The following is a 20,136-nucleotide window of genomic DNA, read 5'->3' on the forward strand; positions in this document are numbered from 1 at the left end:
GGCATTCTGTCATTGGTTTGGGACATATATATTTAAAAGAGTAAGGGGTTGTGGGCCACGTTGCACTATTAGTTAAAAGAAAACGTCCACTCTCATCGCGGGTGGCCTGTAGGACTTTAGACAAAAGGAGGCTTTGCACATAATTGCAGCCTCACCTGTCTTAGTAGTGGGATATGCCCTGTAGCAGATTTTGTATGTAGGATGCAACATGTGTGGAGACATCTTGTCGTTAAAAGTGAGTTTACTGCAACAAAATGGTGTCTGTGTCTCTCAGGAGAAGGTAACGCCATACTTGCCTCCTCTTATTTGGTGCATTGAGGCCCGCACATTGAGTGTGAGCAATTTAACTCCTGGAACGGTAGCCATGATGGAGGGCTGTGGTTTGCTGCAGTGATATGTGCAAAAGAATGTATGGGGGATCATAAGGGGTTAAGGCATCCATACGGTAGAGGGATGGCAGCAAGAATCCCAGTAAAGTCCCAGTGCCAGCACAAGGAATAGTGGCGGCAAGGTGGTGAGGTGGGCCCACAATGTTCTCGCTTGTCAATGCATAAGGATGCACAGCTGAAAGAGGGGTTTGAAGGACGGGGGTGGGGAATAGGGGGTTCCCCTGGCATGACGAAAAAACCTTCAAAAGGAAATAAAAACAGGTTAATAACACAAACAATAAGAGGCCAATGAGCCTTGATAATCGACTCACGTCTAGTGGCATGGCCAGCACGCCACTAGACCAGCCATATAGGGGAAGTCACTCCCGCAGGGTCTGAGTCAGGAAGGAGGCGTAGCAACAGTCAGAGGCCACGGCCTCACAGACCCCTACAGCAGGAGCTTGCCAGGGTGATCAACAGGTAGAAGATACACCCACTGAGGTGTAGTATCCATCTGGAACAAGTAGGCACAGTGATGCTAGACATTTGGTCCATATCACATCATGTCCTAGGAGATATCAAAGGGACAACCGACAGTGCACACCTTGTATATGGTGTGGACAAAGGTAAACGAAGAGGCCCCTAGGGCACAGCAGACAATCTGGCAGGAGGACCTGGGCACCAACCCAGCTCTGCTGGTGACAGAGACAGAGGCCCCGTCTGGTTGAGACCAAGCTTGAGGGGGCCAGAGATAAGGACCTTTCAAGATTGGGTAAATATTAGTTAATGGTTTTCTTGGTTTAATTGGATATGTGTTCCTTGTTGCATTTGGAAACGTTCTTGGAGGTCACTGTGGTCCGTGCAGGTCACACAGTGTTGTTAGTATGGGAGCATGGTCGGGAAGGGCTGCCCTCCCTCGAGGTTAGCTTTAAATTAGGTCATTTGAGACCTCCAAAAGTGACCTGATGACTCAGCATTTGCCCATCCACATGAAAATAATAGTGAAGGGGTGTCCCCACTGACAGTGAATGCTGAGATCTCGAGGTTTGGTGGTAACTGGTATTAAGTCCATGTAATGTTGTAGGGTAGTGGGGTCAAGGTCCTGGAACAGTGGAACAGCGTGCCCTCTGAAGACCAGGTCCGCCTTCTTCCAAGATGCTTGGAGGATTACTCCTTTTTTGCCTGTGAAGAAGTGCACCCACATCAATATGTATGAGGGGGACGGGGGGAGTCAGAATGTCCCAGAGCTGATGCCACATGGTGCACTCTAACTTTGGAGGGGAGCATCTGTATCTTCTCGAATGGCATGCAAGAGTTTGGCTGTAAAAGTCATTATGTCAGTACCTTACGGTCCACTACAGACCCCCATAATACAGATGTTATTCCTCCAGCTTCCAATCTCAAGTTCCTCTGCTTTAGTTGGAGTTCAGTTTGTTGGTCTTCTAAGGTCGCAATACCTCCGCCAGAGCGCTTCCTGTTCTTCAGTGCAAGAGTCAAGTTTTCACTTGTTCGCCAAGCCCGTCTACAACCCTTTTAAGATTGTGAAAACAGGACTTAAATTCAGTTTTAAGAGAGCCAATTTCAATGCAGAGTTCCTGGAGAAATTTGTCCATGGAGGCTTGAGTGATGGGTGTGGGTGTCGTAGTTGCAAGGGAGAGCTCCACACTGGCAATAGGGGGATCCATGGGCAGTGGGAGCTGTTTGTGTCACAGAGAGGTTCCAGGGACATCTTTTACAGAGGCACCAAAGATGTCATTTATGGATTTCCCATGTGGCATGACAGGGATTCAGTAGGGAGCCAGAAGAGCGCCCCATTCACAGGCCAGGGAGCTCCAAACTGTGCAACCCAGGAGAGACTCTGCTTCAGTAGTAGGACAGTGCAGGGAAGTGCGTAGACAGGGCGTGCAAGATGCCAATGCAAACCGCTCAGCAAAAATCAGAGTCTACTCCCTGTTTCCAAGGAAGTCTAGGAGTAATCACTGCCCCCAAGCTTTGCCGTTTTGTGCAGGTAAAGTCAAAAGGCCACACCTCCGGATGTCCAGCACAATAAGGAGAGAGTCTGGCACCCGAGGTAGGGAGCGCAGGAAGATAGCCAGCAGAAATGTGCCCCCAGGGGCCTCACTCAGTAGATGTGAAAATTACTGCTTGGTTTAGGCCATTTACATAGTCCCAGTTGATCAAAGGCCTGGTAGCATTAGCTATAAAGTTCAAAGGTTTGTGGGCTAGTAGGAGGGGGTGAGGTGGTGGGAAGGGGCACCAGAGATCCACCTCTATTGACCATGGCCACAACAGTCCCAAGTATCAGTAGGCATCAGTATGGGTGAGGGCTTCACAGGTGCAAAGCCAGCAGTCCCCAAACAGGCAACCTGCCAAAAAAGTACTCAGTCGCTGTAGGGAGAGGCCAGAAATTATTCACCCTTAATTCTCTCACTTCTCAGGCCCTACAAGATTAGGCCATCAAAGTCCCAGCTGGTACCTCCTCTGATTCAGGATCTGCCAAGGTCCGATGTGTCTCGACCTGCTTGCTGGGCCGCACACAACCCAGCGGAGGAGCCACAACGGGTATCCAGGCATTTTGAAGGTGAGCCCTGAAGAGTTGTAGGTTAGTGCAGGCTAGCGCTCTCTAAATCAGCCCACTGTAGCAGGATAGTCACGTCTCACAGGGTTCCTGCTTTGCTTCAGGAACTGCAGCCTCTCAGAGTCACCTACACTCAGGGCATGAGAACCGTCTATAGCAGTGGGAGCAAGGAGGCCAGCAACACCTGGGTAGTGGTAAGCTGCACGTGTTTCTCCACATAGGAGGTCCGCCGGGGCAGTCAGGGGATGTGCTCACTGACGCAACCTGGAGTTCACATTGGGCAGGGCCGCCAAGGGTGCTTTGGTGGACTCCTCTGCAACACCGGTGCCTTGCTGTTTTAGGCATCCATCGGGGGCCACACTGCAGGGGCACGGTGCGGGAAAGGAAACATTTTCTGCACAACCAGCCATCGATATGGTCCATTTCCTGTCACTGGCAGAGTCTACTTAGTACATTTTTGTGCGGCCCCTGCAATGTTAGGAGTTCCTCAGGGCCCACAGCACACCCAATCTCTCTCAGTCCTCTCAAGATGGAGGGCCGCTGCTTGCCAGTGCTCCGGGTGTCCAGAGCAGCAGCCGCATCAGAGTCCTCTCAACTGGAGAATCGGATCACACACCGGTCCAATGGCAAACCAGTGTTGCCTGTCACTCCACCATGTCGAGTCGCTGGGGCCAGCAAGGTCCGGTGCACTCCAGCAATATGGAGGAGTCGCAGCCTCCGGCAGGACTGCAAGGCAAGTCCCACCACTCATGTGGTAGAGGGGGGCTCTGCAGCACCTCTTGCAGTTTCAATGGGATGGGGGGAAGTCAGGACAGCTGTTCTGCCAAACGGGGGCTGGCTGCCTCAACTTAGGCACTGTGGATTGCAGTAGATAGGTCATGGGGGTCCCGAGGTGGGAAAAGTGTGTCTTAAACCATGCTCAGTTTGGCCATATCCCCCCCACTTTTTATGTTTTATTTAGAATAGGGAAGCCCCTTCATGGAACCGGCCATTGTGATATTTTGTCTGCTCTATGTAGTTCTATTTAGCATTTCCTTGTAACATATAGGGGTGGGTGATACATTTTGCTCTGCTGGTAGACTTGGTGGCGTTTTGGCGACTCTGAATTACACATGTAATGCAGAGTTCCAGCCAAATTCAGTCAACTACCACCTGGTGGAGTTTTTCCTCGTGTGGTTCACCAACAGTAAGTTGCTGAGCAAGATTTGACATCCCCTAGTGAGAGTTTTGGTCACTAGGAGGGCACACAGTGAGATTTCAACAAAATGGGCAGTTGCAACCATTTGCAGTTGGAAAGCTTCCACTTGAGTAGAAAATTGACTCAAGCGGCAGCAAAATCAACTTGAGAAGCAGCATCCTCTGGCTCACCATGTGGTGCTGTTCACACTGATTTTCAGCACGGAACGAGCTCCAGGTGCCAAAAATCAGCGCAGCATGCCTAATTCTGCCCATTCCCGGAATCTTGCATAGTTTTCATGTGACTTCGCAGAATTCCACGTGAACCTCGGTGATTTCCACCCATCCTGGATACTATACAAATTCAGACTGCATGATCATATTAATATGTACCCTTTTACATTGTATTTGCTACAATTTTGCTGATTGATTTAAGTTGTAACTTTGTACAAATGGTTAATAAAACCCTTAAGGTTTGGACAACATCCTCTCCGTCTTTTATGTGCAGCTACATTGGTTTCACTATAATGGAAATGTGTTTGTCATGTTAGCTCCTTCTTTACGCTTCAAGTAGACAATCAGAGGTTCATATAACCAGTGGGGATTAATTTGATGATTACGCTAAGAGGCTGAGATTCAAGGAGCCCTGCTCTATCATTTCTATGGTTCCCTCAAAAACGCTTCAAAGGTTTGTCCAGACACAGGAGTTCAAATTGTATACCTTTCTTCTGCAGTTCTCTGCTGACCTGTTGCTTATAGATTTCCCAGGTTTTATGAAAGCAGTCATTTTTCTTTTTATAGCAGCTATGTAGAGTTCTGAGGCTATCTTTGTAGTCTTTACTCATGGTTGTAATGCTCTGGGGCTTTTGTGTTTTTATTTTTGTGTAGTTTACACAATCATTGTGAGTATATAAGATATCCATATGCCATCAGTTTAAATTGGAGGGTCGCTGACCTCACAATTGCTACTACGTTAGCTTATGTGGAAACGTTTGTCTTTGAAATTACCTTCCCAGAAACTAACACTGAAAGATGCCTTTAAAAACACTTGCATGTCCTTAAGTCCCCGAGAAATGCAAAACCATGCATTATTTCATCATCTCACACATTCCGTTAACATTCCTGAAGAGGGTCACTAGCAAGTGTTCCTTTTATCCTTGCCTCAAGGTTCAAGTCGTCTTTCAGAATTGTAAGCAACTGTATCTTTTTATGTGCTCATCAACAATTTTTAGACAATTACGTAGGCATTTTAGACCTCTGTACGACTGCTGACCATTGCTTATTGTATGAGCTATAAAAGCATGATGAACTGGCTACACTAAATGTTCTTTTTTAAACCTCAAGTGAAGACACAGTTGTATCGTGTAGGGAACAAACGGTAGTATCGTGGTCAGATGCTGCATGGGACTTAAGTTTTGTGCCATCAATAAGGCTGACAAAAAAGATAACTCTAGAACTACTCATGTAGACTGGAAGCCGCAGCTTAAACAACTGAAGAGAGGTTTGTAGAAATGAAACCTTTTAAGAGGAAGGGAAACCGAATTTTAAATATCAGCTAAGTCACGCCTAACAATGCCAGGTAACACCCAAGCTAACATGCATGGTGCTGCAAAGATGAACGTGTGAATAATAAAATGTGTGAAATTAGACCCACAAAATGCTCTCACAATAAAGGCACTGCAGCCTTTCTATGGGAGAGGCCTGTGTCCAGTTAACGCGTCTTCTATTGTATCTCAGGTCCAGGAAATCTTTAGTAATGATTCAGCCATTCTTTTCAATAAACTCTAAAAACCCAGTTTAATAGTGAAGTTGGATTTTGGATAAAATAGAAGAATGAATTTATGAAAGTTAAGTGTCTGCTGCCAGAAGGGTCTGAATGCTTAGTTAATGAGCCGGCCTGGAATCTCCATTTCTGACAGTGGTTGACCCCTCTGAGGAGGGCCGGCTCCCCTAGTAAGAACAATTTTTGGCACCATATGGCATGAGATTCAGGATGGGATGTTTACAGTTCATCTTTTCTCAAGGTGGAAGATTCTGGAGGGCCCAGGCACTGTATTAACATTCAAGGATATACATAGGCTGGGGCCTTGCCTCATAATACCCAGATACTAAGGGCCAGATGCAGGAAACTGTTTGCGACTCGCAAACGGCAAAAATTGCCGTTTGCGAGTCGCAAACCAGAGTTTCCTATGCAGAAATGCATTTTGCGAGTCGGGACCGACTCGCAAAATGCATTTCCGAATCGCAAATAGGAAGGGGTGTTCCCTTCCTATTTGCGATTCGCAGTGGTATGCAATTCCATTTGCGACCGCGTATGCGGTCGCAAATGGAGTCGCAGTTACCATCCACTTGAAGTGGATAGTAACCCACTCGCAAATTGGAAGGTTTCCCCTTTGTGAATGGACCACAAAATATTTTTTCAGGGCAGGTAGTGGTCCAAGGGACCACTACCTACTCTGAAAAAATTCCGAAACTAAAGGTTTCGGATTTTTTTTTTTTTTAAGTGCAGCTCGTTTTCCTTTAAGGAAAACGGGCTACACTTAAAAAAAAAAAACTGCTTTATTGATAAAGCAGTCACGAACATGGAGGTCTGCTGACTACAGCAGGCCTCCATGTTAGCGAGTGCCAATAGTCGCTATGGGGCCGCAATTTGCGACCCACCTCATTAATATTAATGGGGTGGGTCTTTGCGACCCCATAGCGACTCGCAGACGGTGTCTGAGACACCGTTCTGCATTGCAAATTGCGAGTTGCAATTTGCGAGTCACTTGGACTCGCAAATTGCAACTCGCAATTTGCAATATTGCTACATCTGGCCCTAAGTGTGCCAAGTCTTAGGAGTTCATTTAATCTTCGACTCATTCTAGCCAACTCAGAAATAAGAACGGTAGAACAGCTTACAGAATAGCAGGACAAAACTGCTGTGAAATGGGATAAGGGATAGGGCGCAAGAACTAGAGACCCATGACTGTGTTGCCTCCCACGTGACCTGAGGGAAGGCTGTGGTGCTCAACACGTCGCCATTTTGATCTAGGGAGACAAGTACTTCAGAGGTCAGTAGGGCTCATGAAATAAAGGGTCAGAAAAGCTGGAGAGGCAGAAATCGTGAAGAAAAGTCATCTACCTTTAAGAACGTAGCTGCTTGTGTACATGGCTAACGCAGGCCCCGGGGGCTACCAAAAGCAAATGAATGCAATTTCAAGCAGAAGGGCTGAACAAATTCCTCTTTAAAATGCCAGTTCTAGTTTAAACTTCAGCATGAGGCAGAGGGTTCTCTGTGGAGTATACACTCCTAGGCAGCTGGAATTTTGTAACCACAATCAGTGGATCACTACGTTTTGGCACCACTTGTAGGTAGGGGGACTACTGTTTCTGCAGAATTATCCCACGACAATCAGCATTTATCCTCATCTGACATCATTTTTAGAATTTGGGAATTGTCTTTTAGAGAAAAAAAAGCCCACGCCTGACCTGCACGCTTTCTGAGATCCCTGCATTTAGAGCATACGGGGGCACTGCTGTTCGGCCTATTGTGCTTGTCATTAGAGGAGATGTGCAGCCTGCGATTGCAGAGTGCTTGTTGCACTGCCGGTTGGTGCTGCTACTGTGGATATTGGAAATAGTGCTACTTGCACCCTTGTGTTACCTTGAAAAAAAACTCCTGCATGTTTCCCGACAACAAAATATAATACTGCGGTCTCTGTAGTCACGCTGAGAAAATGTTCCCATATTCTATTTCGGAATTCACAAAAATGTGCATAATCATCTGATCAGTGCCTGGGCATCTGAGCACCACCCTAACTTGCACTGGGGACAGCATGTGGAAGGAAGTACCAACCTTTTATCACGAAAAGGCAGAATCACAAGTGTCATACTGGTCACTACTGGTGAGGTCCTTAAAGCCAGAACCATTTCTCAATCCAGGGCTAAACACTTGGGTCGGCCTCTGGTCACACTTTATGTAAACCCAAGGGGAGGACTCCATCTAACTCTGGAGCTCTGCCTAGCGACCATGTGTGCATCCTTGCTGCTTGGGGATGTTTGTACTTCCTTCGGCCCTGTATCTTGCCCCAGGCTATTTCTCGGACTCACTCTATTTTTCTGTATTTTTTGTATTTTGCTATTTTTTTTTAATTGCAATTAGTTGATGGAATTCACTTTCTTGATCCAGTAGAGATCAAGGTGGAGTCCGACATTTATAGTGTCTAGAAAGAATAGCAGCGTTTTTGCTCGATTTAATAGACTTGTTGCATTTTACTGTCACGCTATATCAACTAAAAATTATCAATTCACTTTTCATGGTATGTGGCCCTTGCCCATAATAGTGGAAGAGGGTAAATATCAGTTGTTAATGCTTACCTATATAGTCCATAACACCTAATTATTTTCATCAATACACAAATTGCTGTCGTTTGTGCTATTTTGCTTTATAAGTGTTATATTAACCATACTGTTAGCCTCAGAAAAATTACAATTACCTACAATTCAATCCATATTTTGTTTTGCTTCAGTCCCTGAAATAAAGTCGTTGTGCTTTATAGTGAAGGAAACACAAAGGGCTGAGGTAATGATTTTCAGTACCATCTCTTTGCTCAAAGAGCTTCACAACAGATATGGCCCTTATTAATGCATGGTCTTTAGTAGGCTTCTTCGTACGTCCCTAATTCTGCAATGCACATTGTTATAAATACTTAATTAATATTGACTGTTTCTGTGGAGCCTAAGATTCTAGGCACTTAATTTCCAGAAGCACTGGATCACCTTACCCATTACTCCGTCATTGTGGTTTCCGGGTTTTGCCGCGTGCAGTGAAAGTGATGCAGCATGCTCATTTGCCAATAACTGTTAAGACTGTTTTATAATTTTTCGGTTTGGTACACGTTCATGGGCCACAAAGAGGACACCTCGTAAGAGTAGGAGTTTCTATGTGCATTAGAAGGTATTTGTGATATGAAATTAATTCCATGTCGAACTCTATGTATTTGGCGGTTAGGATCTTGAAATGACACGAGCTGGGAGGTTAAGGGATCGTTATGGAAATGGTCCAGGGAGAGTTAAAAGAGAACGCAGGTCTCAACATTGACGAAAGGAGCCCTGGGAAATCATAATACCAACCGGTTATGGGGGTTCAACATATCCCTGCAGTCTGAGAGCACCTGCGTTCGGAACTATTTTCGAGAGTTCAAGTAAAACAGACAAAAAATGGTCAGGCCGCCAAATCAAGGGTTATTACCGAGAGGGCTATGCGGGGGAAATTCTGTCTCTGAACACTTTTAGTCAAGCAGTCAATATTATTCTCCAAATAGCATAGATAGATAGTATAGTATAGATCATCTGCCAAGAGACTGGATATCTACGTCGCAGTGATAAAAAGTGTATACGACAGATTTTGAGAATAAATGGTTTTTATTTTTTAACAAAATATCAGATTGTTTTAATACATTCTAGAACGGCCTTTATCATGTTCACATGCCCCATGGGAATTACATCGTTTTAAAGCTAGACAGTCAAAAACGGGAGAGGAAAAACTTCAGAGAACAGGATGCAGCTCTCTGAAGCGACTGTATATTTTGAAAAATATGGACTATTCCTGAAGGTTTTCTTACTCCCCTCAAATCTTCAGTCAGATAGAAAATGTGCTGAAAAACTTGGAGGGCGGGAGAAATGACGGATTAAAAAGGAGGCGTTGCAGTGACAGTAAGCGACATAGGGTAGGGAAAATGCTGGTAGTAACTGAGGTCTTAACTTATATTTAAGACTTTCAGTTTTCCATTTGTACTGATATTTACAGATAAACACAAACAGAAAATACTTTAAATATGGTTAAAACCGGAAATTATATATTTTTTTCCCCAGTGATTCTAAATGCGGTCAATTACGACTGCCATTCTGATAGCACTGTGGATTGACAGTGAGATAAACAAGCATTTGCAATGCAACGGGTCTCGCATTACGTCGATTTAGAGCTATTAGCATTGTAAACTCCTAACCAGACTTTTCATGGCACATTAAATGAAAAAACAAAAAATGAGCGCAATCGTGCTATCGCGCTGTTAAATAAAGAGAAATAGTAGTCCAGAAACCATATGGAAAACATGGAGCCTCATATGTTTCCAGTAGTTGGCCGGTTCTCTTGAGGAGGGCTAAACAACAGAAAAGGCATGATGTATGCATGCCTTCCACTAATGAAATCAAGCAGATTTTAAAAGGCAAGCACACAAACCAATGAAAGTGACTGACATAACATTGGCATGGTTAAAATCCCCCTAAAGAGAGATTAGAAGAGGGACGGAGTGATTTCCGCTCGCCCCTAAAAAAAAGAACATTTCCTAATGACTTCAAAAAAGCTATAGATGTGCAAAAAGTTCATACTAAAATGTGTAAATATTACTATTAATATACGGATTTATCATCCATGGGTACTAACAGTATTGAAACCCGGCAATAATCCAAGTATAAGTGTATAGATATCAGTTAAATAAATGTTGAACTATACTAGTTTCAGCTTTTTCTTTTTATAAAATCTGATGTAAATACATCTAAAACAAGTACGGATAACTTCTGAATAAACAAAAATAAATATATCTGGATAAATACATGAAGAAATGTAAGAATAAATAAATAACATAAAACCAGGAGTCCTAATTATAATGTTCCTTCAGCTGAGTTCCATGATAGTCTGAGCTGCGGTTTTCTGGGTACTGAGAACTTGCAGGAAAGCTAGAAAGTGGGGGAATAAGCATTGTGGCTCAGAGATATGAAGTTATATGTTCAAAAAATGAATCTGAATAAATCTAGATTTCTCAGGGTCCAGCCATGGTTATTACTGGGGAGAGATGTGGGCGCAAATTATGCAAGCATGTGGAGACCCTAGAATCATGACACAGGGAAGCTGCTGAGAGAGGAGTGCATTGGGAGAATCAAACTTGACATCAGGATGCAAAAAGGCGATCTTGCTTTCTAGTACTGCAGAATGTTGAACATAATAAGTTTATGAAGTAAAGTTGTATGGCACTTATATTTACCAGGCCAACTGATTCGGACTTTATTAATTATAATAGGTTAAGACCTAAGATGACCTGCATATGGTTTACCTGTCTGCAGTGGCACCGTGAGAAAAAAAACTAGAAATTAATGTGGCAGAGAGTAATAACTAGTAGGCAAGATTATTCCAAGCATAACTTTTTTGTTGTTCATAAAGTTTGACAAGCATGAACATTTCATGTATCCTATGTGCAGCACACGGGGACACTTGGGGACTTTGGTTTGGATTTCTTATGAAGGGCAACCCAGATATGGCCAAGGAAATGGTGTTATTCCTACAGGGATTTGTGCCTCTAAGTGTTTTTATATGTTCACCTTGAGCAGCAATCATAAAAGTGCAGTTAGGCATCAACATGACTTGTGTTCTCCTCCTCCAAAAATATATTATTGTCTGAACAACAACTGATGGAGGTTTTACTAAAGACCATTACGGATATGCTAATGTCAAAGAAAAGAGGGGATGTGTTCAAAGGGGTCTCGTCCTTCCTTGGTTTCTTCACATGAAGGGCAATATTCCTGAGGCAAAGGGCAAATACATTTCTACAGAGACAGCATCATAAACGCTGTCAGACATTATAAAGAATAAGCGCTTAACGTCTTCCGACTTCCAAGGTCCTTGCTTGAAATCTAGTCTGGCAGCATAAGCAGACAGCAGAGGTTGGTCTCCCTTGTACAGACCATCAGAGAGGTGATTGCAGAAGTGCTGAAGACACAAAGCAAGATATTTTTACTGAGATGTATGTCAAAACACAACTCTGTCATTTCCTGGGATGTAAACATTCTTTGACTGACTCTCCAGTCTTTTGGACAAATCTACAATGGTGGCAGCTACTCATTGGGATGCCAGAAGTACATTAGTCTCCCCTTTCTAAGTCCTATAAAGGCCTGAACCTTGCTTTGAGTCCAGTTTTAATGTGGCCCACATCCTACTGTTTCTCATGAAGTAATTTAGGGATAAGCCTTGCTTGAGTCAAACAACAACTTAGCCAAAAATGCCATTGCTCCTCTAAATATTTTTTTGCTTTGTTTCAGTCAGTCGAGGAAAGAACTGACTAGTCCACTCTCTTGGATAGAGTAGAAAGATATTTGAGAATTTAAGGGAGCTCGAATTTAAGAGGAGTACTGTCTCATCCCTTGTCATACAATTTTTAGACAGATTATACATTAGTCTCTGCATGGGGAAGCAGAGTGCAGCACTAAACAGTTCTATCATGCAGGTTGTTCTGTGTGAGTGTGCTTGAAAAATAGGGTTCAACAAGCACTTGCCTTTCACTAGAAACATGGTGGTAAACATCATTTTCCAGAAATATATATTAATTTCTTAACCATCTCATAGGATATCATAATCAAAAAATATAATTACAGTAAATACAGCAGTTGCCAGGTTATTAGGATCCTTCTCAGTAGCCATTTAAGACATTGCACAGAAGAGTCATTACTACAGAAGAGTTAGCCATCATATTGAGGCCTTGGGCGGAATAAACATTTAAGGCACAGGTCACCCTCTGCTCTCACAGGAGTATGCCGTTCCGAATGCTAGGTTTTGCAGATGTTCAAAGTTTTGGGTACTAGACTATCACTCCCTGGAAACAGTTCAAGACAAAGAGGGCAGCTCTTCTGAAAGTAAATCAGAAGATTTAAACTGAAAACACCATTGACCTCGACCATCAAGGTGAGAGAAGGCACAAACCTTATTCCATCAGATTCCTGGTTCTGAAGGGCATAGGGGATGTGTTTGCCTCCAATCTCATAGTAAGTGGGCCAAATTGCATGTGATTTTATTCCTTTTAAAATGAAACTCTACAATGAATTCTTTCATTATAATCACATATTGACTTCATGATAGACTCAGAATTAATGGATGCATTTCTGTATGTTCCTAACATACCACATCAGTGGTGTTTGCAAATTGCAGGCATCAGGAGCTTTAGGAGTTCTCAGTACTTCTTTTAGGTCAAAGGTCACTCTAAATACATTTAAAAAAGTCTAGGTTCCCTTTATGACTATCCTGCATGCACACAAATCCTCACATAACCTTTTCCAGGCTGAATGTTCTCTGCATGTTCATTTTCCAGAGAAAGAGGAGCAGCAGAAGTGTTGTGTGTGCAGTTTTCAGCAATGTCTAGGGTTTCCATTAGCTAGTGGCACATTCTTGTCTTTTCCCTCAGGACTTGATCCTAAAAAAACAGAGGCTAAGTACTACTATGGATTTTGCACTCATTCTGGTTGCTAATACTGAGGATCTAGTTGTCAATATCAACACTATATCATGCCCAGGAGACTCCAGTGAGGTAAAGCTTGTTTTTTATAGCCCCTTACTTTAGTCTGCAATTCCAGCGACCTGCATGGTCATTAGGCATCAAACTCACTGCACTTTGAAGTTCATGCTTCTGTGACAAATTCTGCTCAAAATAAATCTGTAGTGTCTGTTATTCCCTGCTGCGTGGCACAGGTATTCCAGATGAATACTTCTTCCCGGACCATGATCACCGCAGACAGCAGGAGCACTAGGTGGGACAACTGTGCCACTTCATTTGGTAAAGGCTTTGTGGTTCACAGAGAAGCAGGGGGTCTAGTGTTCTAGGGCCCTTCTCTGTTGTACTGCTCAAACGTAAATTCTTACTACACAAAATAAATAATGGTTTTGAGCCATGTGTTAACAAACAAGTGGTTTAACTCTAGGGCTATGTCAGAGATCGTTTTTCAGTTGATCCCCTGTGCACACGGCATTATCCTTCTTCTCTTGACCTCCCTCCTATCAAGGGGTGAGCAGCTTTCAAGTGGATATGGCTCTGTTCACTAGCCATATCTGCCAATGCTCTGTCTGGGTGAGTCTCTTTTAAGAGATCTGACATTGGTTCAAAAGCAGTTACCTTTAATATATTTGCTTCCCAAATGCATTGCTCCTGGATTTCTATTTGTGTTTCCAGGTACCAGAGCCTGTGACTTGGATGCAGTAATATCAAGGGTGTCTGTGAAATCCAGAGATAAACAGCATAGGGTTTTGTTAGTTGTCCCTTTTTGCCCCACAGTGCATAGTATACCACTTATAAGTCAATTTCAGGTCCTCCTTGAAGGTAATTGGTTAACACTATAGATCATCTCCTGAGATTGATTCAATAATGAAGTAGTCTAGGAGATGCTAAAGACTAAAACTAATTTCAGGGATGTTGCTATGTTTGTCTTGTGGCTCTCAACTAACTATTTTATTTGCACTATAGATTTTGGATGGGCATTTCCATTTTCCAATGCTGACCTCCTGTGATCTGCAGGTAATGCACTTTGTGTACAGAAGGCTTACTTTGCAACATTTTCAGAAGCTTTTCTAATTTTCTTTTTTCTTGGTCATACTTCTTCTCTTCCTCGTTCCTTTTGCCCCCAAGCCAAACAAGTGTTCTCAAACTTGTATTCTCTTCGTCACTTGGATACTCACAGGAGGAATTGGCAAATGTCTTCCTCTTCATTGTATCTCTGTGCAGTAGGTGGAGACAGGCCTTATCTACCCTGGATGAATTAGCTACAGGGAATACTGCCTTGACTAGAATCCCCCTAACGTTTAAGGAATGTAATGAGAATGAGTTGAGCTAGAGTTAGTAAAGCTACTAGATGAATTTATGGTTCTGCCGTCCAAGAATAATCTGCAAGTATTCTGTCATGTGTGTCTCTTTGCAACCATCAAAACAGCAAGTGAAGTTGCAGGAACAAAACATCTTGCAACATCTTTCAACTGCCGGAATTACGGAGCTGACAGGGCTCCACTGTAACTCCAAATGAGATAGATGATCTCAGTTTTCTGATCTCTTTCAGGATACAATTGCTAGTCAATCACCAAGAACCAGGGGTTCTATATTTCAGAAGAATAACAGAAAATGAGGGGAAATATGGAAAATACCGTCTGCATGATTTTCTAGTACGCCATCCGTACCGCTATGTTCATATATGCTTAGAAAAAGGAATGCGCAGAAAAAATGTTATCATGAACCCTAAAGATAAGTCCATAATGTCACTAATATGAGAGGCATGATATTAGTTACACAACCTTTCTTCAGCAGCAGAATCTCAGTGGCAGTGCTAGTGTCAGGATCCTATGGAATTCACTAAACTCTATTATGAGTTATTGTTTACATCACGTGTTAACTGGGGCTCTATCTGATGACCCACCGATTATGTCCCATGCGAAATACCATCCAGTGCTGTGTGCTATATGCCCTATGATTTTCAAATAACATTTACAGGTGAACCACTGTGCCCGTCGTTAAAAAATGGTAGGCGTCAACTGTCTATAAAGAAAATGTGATGTTGTTCAAAGTGAGGACTTGCAAGCTTGTGCCATCAAGTCCCAATCCAAGAAAATGTAAAAACTAGACCACTTCTGGTGGTTTTTGCCACAGTGCTTAAATGTTTCTTATCCTTGTGTCCTAAATTCATGACTTTCCATTTTCCTGATGTTATTGGTAAGCCTCAATCTTTGCAAAGTTAAAGAAAATATTTCAATCAATTTTGTTCAGCAGATTACGAGCCAAGCAAGAAGGTTATCCTTATGTTTGCATTTGTTTCTGGTGCACTTCCCAATGTTAATACTTAATCTGCTGGTGCGCAAAATAAAGAGATTTGACACTAGCGTTCAGCCTAGGGAAATCACCTCGGATAGCAAACCATACTTTTTTGAATTATTGAAATGAAGAATTATCGTAGTCCCTTCCAGTGAGAGGATTGTGAGGAGGAACCATGCCTGTGCAAGAAGCAAGCTCTATAATATTTATTTATACTTTAGATTCTAAATAAGGAGCAATACTCAACCCCTTCAATTTTTTACATAGATTTCGGCCTCTGTCACAGGGTGCTGTCACAGACAACGTTCAGCACACAAGAGAGGAAGGGAGATGAATATAATGTGTGTGATCCGGGTATTGTTTCTAATGGTCACTTACATTACGTCTCTACAGATTTGTTCATGGTCTTAATTGAAAAACTCGTATTAACAGGAGCCTTGCTGTCTGCACACAGATTCACCCCGCACTGAGTTATTTAAAGATGTGTTCCTGTTGTCCATTTGAGATTTAACTTATCATGCTTGGATCAATACATACAGAATTAAGGAGACTGTAAATTGCCATTAGAGGCAGTGCTTTAGTTTTCTGAAAAAGAAAGGAGCAATGCATCTTCTGGTTATGAAGCATGATTAATATATTTTCAGGACACAATGCATATTTCTAGAACCATGTGTATGCTGTATTGTTCATTGACTATTTGCTGGGCACAAATACATCAAAAATGCCCGGTCAGGGGTGATGGAATGGGAATTGATTAATGCGACAGAAGAGATATGATTACGGGGAGCAACTCCTACACTGATTTGGACTTGGGGCCTGATTTAGATTTTGGCGGATGGGTTACTTTGCCACAACAGTGAGGGATATCCCATTTGCTGAAATATAAATCCCATATGAAATAATGGTATTCATATTTCGGATGGGATATCCATCACCGCAGTGACGCAGTAACCTGTCTGCTGAAATCAAAAGTGCACATCGTCTTTCCCCCTTGATGCCATACCCTCTTAAGGAGACACAAAGGGACATCGTTCTTGAGGCTATATTAAAGTTTTTAGGACTGCTGGACTTTCTGGATAAGAATGTGTGTCCAGGCCCTGGAATGTCAGAAGTAACTCAAAGCATCTTAAAGACAAATCTTTGTTTGATTATATCTACCCTGGTGCTATCATGTCCTTCCTGTACAAATGTAACAGGGAGTAGAGTGACAAACACCAAATTTATCTCCACAAATGCATCACTCTCAGGAAATGCTAAGAAAGCTGCTTGTACTTCCAAACAAAAGAGACAAAACATGAAAAATGGGTAAAAGGATCCTTTTTTCAAATTTATGTTGTTAAGATTACTAATGTGCTGATTAGTGCTCTTATTTGGCACTGCACCAAGATACTCTCCAAAAAATAACATAGTTAAAAATCGAATGTAATTAAAATGCAGAATTTGAATTTTATTAACTCGTGTGGCACCTTGGTTTATGGAAATTACTAGGAAGGAACACAAGAACAATAAAATACATGGTTTTATAATGGCATTTTAGAGAGTGGGCATGTAATAAGGTAAACAAAGAAACGGCGTAAACAATTAAACTGTCAATGGACACATTGGTAAGCTGTAGCAAGGAAGTAAACTAAATATTCAGGCAGATTCATGGCAGATTCATGGCACATTTGTTCTCCTTCGGGTGTAAGAGAATCAATTGTACACACCTCTGGTTTGCCTTGCTCTGCGATTATTCCTACTTCACTGGCAGATATAAAATTATTTTACTGTACTTTATCCAAAACAATTTAAACACTTCTGAGTGAATTTCGTTACGAGTCTAAACAACTTTGGCAGATTTAATTTTTCACACTACATCACAATGCATACCTAAGTTGTGGGGAATTATTGCATTTGTAATTAGTAGACTGTTTTCAAGAACTAAGGCTGGGCTTAACAGGACAAAAGCTATGCATATTTTGCCTATGTCAATTAATATATTTGCCCTATAGAATTCTGTTAAGTCCTGGGAGCATAGTGTACGTTGTCTCTGACAGATGAACATACTTAGTATGCAGTGGTGGAACTAGTTCGTCCATGGCTGCATTGTCATAAAGCTACTACAGAGAAAGTTCACTGTCCAGTGGTGATCCTATCAACAATGGACCGCCTTTTCAAAACAATGAATTCAGACTGTTTTACTCACAATCTAGGGGATTGCGGTCAGGATTCATAGGCTGTCGGCAGTAATCACTGTACACAACAGGACAGAGTGTGGCATAGGTTAGTTTCAAAAAGAGGTGGGGAACGCAGTATATTTGTCCTTGAAAAGAGGTTGGGAATGGTTAGTCCTCATGCCAACCTACCTAGGTTTGATCCTGAACAGTGGTGGCGATTGCTTAGTGCCAAGGTTTGCATATCTTCCATTCCATTCTTAAGTGCAAGCTCTTGTGATGTGTTAGCTCCCTTTGTGTACCTTTGTTGTCTTCTGCCTCATCAAAGTTTGAACTTTGCAAGATTAGATAATCATGCAGGATTTGGAACTTGTTGGCCATTTTGAAATCTGTCTGCCTAAACTGCAGCCCTTTATTTCTTGATAATTTGAATTGTGAATAGTGGACGAGTCATTTCCCTGCGTGAATCACTTAATTGCGCACTTGGGAACATCATCTCCATCCTGAACCGACCTTCCAGAATAGTCAGATGAGCCAAAACAAAGCTGTACACTCTTTGGAGACGAGTTCAAGTTATTGTTGTGTGGGTACATGTGATCATGCTCCAGCCGTGACCAACAATGGATGCTATAATTACTAACAAAGGATATTCACTTTCCTCTTGGCTCCCGCGTTTAGTTATCAGAAATTATCTCTAGCACTGAATGCTAATTGGAGACTTTTCACATTGTGTTTGTCTTATCATATGAATGCTAATCCAAAATGACCTTTGTGAACCAATACCAAAAACTGTATGACCCATATACATTTGCCCTAACATTCTTTGGGCGTCTGTGCACTGATCTGACAAGAACTTGTACTGTGACATTAACATGTGGAGAAATATTACCCTACATTTGAGGAAAGAAATTGTGTTTCAGCCATCTAAATTCACTCCAAGTTAAAATGTCCACTTAGTAAGGCATAGCTCCAAAGTGGAACAGGATTGTGAATTGCTGCATTTTGTACTGGTAGTTCAAGGTCAAAGTCAAGAACCCTTAACAGAAAGATCGGCAGTCAAGATCTTTGAAATAGAAATAATAGCAGTATACACAGCTTTCAGTTAAGGCCACTTCTTCAAAGGGATATGACAGATGTATTTCCAGCTTTCAGGGTGATCAATGTAAACCATTTCATTTAGAGAGGTGGTAAATGTGTCACTAACCATTCAATCAACACGGAAGACAGACACCAAGCAGAGTGAAAGTCTGCAATTAGTGCTGGGTTTGGGTTTGTAGAAACTTTTGAAAGTTTAACATATCCAGCCTTTTGAGCTATTCTTCCTTCCTCAGTGTACTCTAATGTCTTGTGTAGGTTGATGGTCTTGAGAAATCATGATTTCATGCTGCCCCTGAGACTCTTATCAGAAAGAGGAAAACATTCCAATGTACAGAGCCTGACACACAAAAAGTGACCCCTAACTGGTCCCAGAGCAGAATGGAGGTTCTGTGTTTCATGCAGGATCCAAATGAAATTATGTAGACTGCTCAGCAAAAGCAACAATATGCAGTGATAGCAATCTATTTATTACCACAAAGAACAAAATGCAAGTCTTCCACTTTATGCTCCTAACATGCCATATGGTTGGAAATGGAGGCAAGATGACATTACTACCAGCCCTTTGGTGGAAGCAGGTTAGCCCAGACAAACTGGATTTAGTGAATTTGATCACTACACATCAAAATGTCAAGGTCTGCCTAGCCTGGCTTGCACAGCATAAGCATTTTAACCTGATAAATAACTGTGTCACAAATGGAAGACAAATAATGTTTAGTCTCTCACTTCATCCTCGCCTGTTTTCAATATAAAACATCAAGGGGCCAATGGTTACCAACATTAAAGGTGGGCAATATGTGACTGGCAATATGTCCTTTTGAATGTAATTCTTTGTATCGTCTGGTCCCTCAAATTGAAGCATTAATACTTTCCATGCAGTGAACTAGCTTAACCAATGTGAGTCAATCAATCAATCAGATCAATGAAACAGGCTTTGTAAAGCAAAAATAATCACCCTTCAGGGCACCCAGGTGCTTGTTGGTCTTAGCGACTTATTTGAATAGGCAGGTCTTGAGGGCTGCATGGATTTCCAGATGAGAGGTGATTCTCTGGAGATGTTTGGGGAGGGTGTTCCAGGTTTTTGTTGCTATAAGGGAGAAAGCACCTCCTCCACTTCTGTTTCGGTGGATGCGTAGAGGATGGGCAGTTGATAGGTGAGAATGGTGAAC

The 20,136-nt window shown here is 42.4% G+C and overlaps 1 protein-coding gene across 2 annotated transcripts in view; it reads right to left on the reverse strand.

Annotated features, from left to right (window-relative positions):
• DIAPH2 (diaphanous related formin 2) overlaps positions 1–20,136 on the reverse strand; it is a 3,364,504-nt gene that overhangs the window by 2,632,487 nt on the left and 711,881 nt on the right. The window lies entirely within an intron of this gene.

The sequence above is a fragment of the Pleurodeles waltl genome, chromosome 2_1 (assembly GCF_031143425.1).
Source record: "Pleurodeles waltl isolate 20211129_DDA chromosome 2_1, aPleWal1.hap1.20221129, whole genome shotgun sequence".
Classification (NCBI taxonomy): domain Eukaryota; kingdom Metazoa; phylum Chordata; class Amphibia; order Caudata; family Salamandridae; genus Pleurodeles; species Pleurodeles waltl.